Source organism: Portunus trituberculatus, chromosome 6, assembly GCF_017591435.1.
Source record: "Portunus trituberculatus isolate SZX2019 chromosome 6, ASM1759143v1, whole genome shotgun sequence".
NCBI classification, from domain to species: domain Eukaryota; kingdom Metazoa; phylum Arthropoda; class Malacostraca; order Decapoda; family Portunidae; genus Portunus; species Portunus trituberculatus.
Window position 1 is genome coordinate 3,275,389 of NC_059260.1, and position 3,500 is coordinate 3,278,888.

Consider the following 3,500-nt stretch of genomic DNA (forward strand, 5'->3'; position numbering starts at 1 on the left):
GTTACCCATAAAATACACTTATTTTCTGTATCAAACACACAAGAAAAATTAACCGTGTTCCCCACACACACACACACACACACACACATAGATGGTGACACAATAGACAATATCATAACTCTAGATGACTTTCCAGGTGACCATCTCCCCTCCAGCGTCATTCACAACTGAACCATTTACACATATATTCAATTCCATAACTGTAACTATTTTCCTTTTTGTTGATGGTTGTGTTTACGTTATTCCTCTTCATAGACATCTTCGGGCAATACTCCTCCCTCCCTTCCCCGCCTACTCCTCCTTTACTTACCCAACTCAAGGAGGAAGAGACGAGAGGACAGGCAGAAGGGAGCGAGGCAGGGAGGAGATTTGCCATGCTGGGGGGAGGAGAGAGGTGTCGGAAGAGGTAATAGCCTAGTACTAGTTAAATAATAGGGGGCAGGTCACAGGTGAAGAGGTAGTGTGGGACGTGGGTAGTGTTTCTCTCTCTCTTACAAATCTTTTTGACACACAAGTGGACACATTGACAATTATAATGATTATGACTTATCATTTAGTTTAACATGTTACTATATCTAATTTTGTATTAGCGTATCAATGATATAGTGGAAGCTGAGTACGAGCTGATGCATTGTGGGTATTGTGTCCCACCTTGGCCAGCGCGCGCATCCGAGGAGGGAGAAAAGGCGCCCTGTCAATCAGAAACTTTGGACAAGGAGTGTTAGAAGGGCGGCTGTGTGCTGCTGCCTGATGTTACCTTATTTTAACATGGATTTACGCTGATCAGGCCGCGGCTGCCCGTGTGTGTATGGTGATGCAAGCTTGGCCTTGGTGCCTGGCTGGGAAAGCCAGGAGCTGCTGGTAATGACGGCCAACAACACTGTAATATTGGTAAGTGATCAACCCGCCCACCTACCCAACACTTGTCCAGCTAGGGGAGTTAGCACAGTGTCTTCTTGCAGTAGACGGTGTCTGTGATAGTGTTATTCGTTGTGATAATTCCGTGTCGCCCACAAGGACGGTCAAGTGACGCTAGTGAGAGGTGGAGACCGCCGCCACCACCACCATTGTGCCTCATTTAAGCCTTCATCACACCAAAACCTGCCAATGACAGTTGTATCTGAACATCTGATAGCCAAGCATAGTCATGTGGCTCCATTTAGTGACACTAGTGGCGAGAAAACAATGCTAAGTGTGCCAAATATTAGCCAAACACAGCCAGCAGACGACAGCAGGGCCAGCTCCGCCCACTTGATGACGTCACAACCCTTGCCGGCCGAGCGGGCGGGCTGGCGACGGTTGGTGATTTTACGTTCGTAACGGAACTGATTTTAAAATCGACTTATAGAAAAAACGAAGCCATGGCCGAATGATTGTTATTTTATGACTTATTACATACTTTAACTAATATCCACAATATCAAAACATCATCTGCTTAACTAATATTTAAAATATGTCTAAAATGATGTATGGTAAAAATATAAAAATATTCTCACTTTTAAAACTACTTGAACATCCAGCCATTTCGTCTCCTTGCGTATATCGAAAAATATTAGACAATATAAACTCTCTTCTCAGGCATCCAACAGTTAGCTAGAACCAGAAGTGAGCGAATGAAAAATATTTATGTAAAAAAAAAGCATCAAAATCTAAACTCATTAAAAACTCTTGCAAAGTCCAGCCATTTTCACTTGGCAAATATTTCAACACATTCTACAGAGTCTGAGCTTTCTTTTAAGGCATTCTACAACGAGTTAGACCGTGAAACAGAAACGTAAACAAATAAAATACAAAATATAAAAATACGTATAACGGGACTAAACACCATTTCAGGATCCACATATTTCAGTCAATAGGTTGATTTCACACTTAAAAGAGTATAAACGATTCATTGATACCATAAAGGCCCAGTTATCGCTTGAAATAAAAAATCTCGAAGTGGGAAATGAAAAATGTTGACCGTTGAAACGACTCAAACTTGGCCCATAAAACACCACTAAACGCCTTATATTTACCGAACAAAGGCGCGGAAAACACTTAAAAGGCAACGGGATACTTGTAGAAACCCTAAAAACTTAATACAAACTCCGAATAATGGAGCTGGGAAAAATAATTGAGGCGTTGGGGGACGGGCCTCGTAATCGGGGGTGGCGGTGGTGAGACAGGGGGAGAGGCTAACCGGGCCGCCATCTTGTCTCATTTGTTGTTTTATCACATCAAAATGACACAATGGTGGATATAAGTGAGTGCAGTGATGTGTGTTTATTCCTGCAAGGATAGTATGACGTCAAATTTTCACCGGTGGTAATGATGTAACGGTGTGAGAAGTGTTTATGTATGAGTGACGTCATGAAAGCGACATCCTCCTGCCCCCCAGTGTGTCTCCTCGTCAATATTCATCGTCCTTAGCATTATTCCCAGGTGTAAATGAGCACACTACTGGGCTGATGTGGGCATAAGCAAGCAGCAGTTGGTGGACAAGTGTGTGTGTGTGTGTGTGTGTGTGTGTGTGGCGTGAAGTTGGGGAAGCGGGAATGTGCATGGGCTATCAATCCGTCGTCGTTGTTGCTGTTATTGCCGTTGTTATTGCGTTATTTGTAGCGTAGATAGGAGGAGGAGGTGTAAGAAAGTAGGAGAAAATATGGAGAAGGAGGAAGAGGCAGTAGCGGCGGTGGGGAGCAAAACTGTGGTGAAAGACAATGTTTACTTTAGTCTCCCTTTTCATTGTTTGGTTTTCTATGTAATGTTTGCTGGCTCTTGCACCCCGTCTCCCTCTCATCCAATCCCCTCCTCCCCTCCTCCCTTCTCCCCTACGAATCCCTTCCCTCTCCCCATTAGTTGCTCCTCCTCCTCCTCCTCCTCCTCCTCATCTCTATCGCTGATAAGGCACACCACCCAGATAAAGGAGGAGGAAGAGGGAAAAGAGGAAGAGTAAGATAAGCAATAAAAGAGAGGAAGAAAAAACAGGAGAAGAAAAAAAATGAGAAATTGAATAAAAGAAAGGAGGTGGATGAGGAAGAGAGGAAAAGAGACTGGGAAGAGAAAAGAATAGGAAGAAAAGAAACAAACTGTAGTAAGAAGAGAAAAAGATAGATAAATAGAAAAAAAAGGCAAAGAGGAGGAAGTGAGAGAGAGGGAAAAAGAGGAAAAAGGAAAAGAATGAGAGGAAAAATAGATGATTCAAAGAAAAAAAGGAGAAAGAGGAGGAGGAGGAGGAGGAGGAGGAGGAGGAGGAGGAAGCACGTGCATGAAGGAAGGACAGAAATCAGAAAGGAAGGAAAAAGAGAAAATAAAGAAAACTGAACGGGAGCAAAAGAATAATAATGAGAGAGAGAGAGAGAGAGAGAGAGAGAGAGAGAGAGAGAGAGAGAGAGAGAGAGAATATGAATTGCTCCCTTTTCATACCGGCCGCCTTACTTGCACCCCCCTTTCTCTCTCTCTCTCTCTCTCTCTCTCTCTCTCTCTCTCTGCTCACGTTTTTCTTCCTTTTCTCCAGCCAT

The 3,500-nt window shown here is 43.5% G+C and overlaps 1 long non-coding RNA gene across 3 annotated transcripts in view; it reads left to right on the top strand.

The window, feature by feature from the left end:
• The first annotated feature begins 690 nt into the window (after positions 1–690).
• LOC123517574 overlaps positions 691–3,500 on the top strand; it is a 21,090-nt gene continuing 18,280 nt past the window's right edge. For 2 of the 3 annotated variants that reach the window (XR_006678493.1, XR_006678494.1), the window contains exon 1: positions 692–891. This is a non-coding gene — a long non-coding RNA (uncharacterized LOC123517574). Of the gene's footprint in view, positions 892–3,500 lie in introns of all 3 variants that reach the window. The other variant, XR_006678495.1, reaches the window with a different exon arrangement.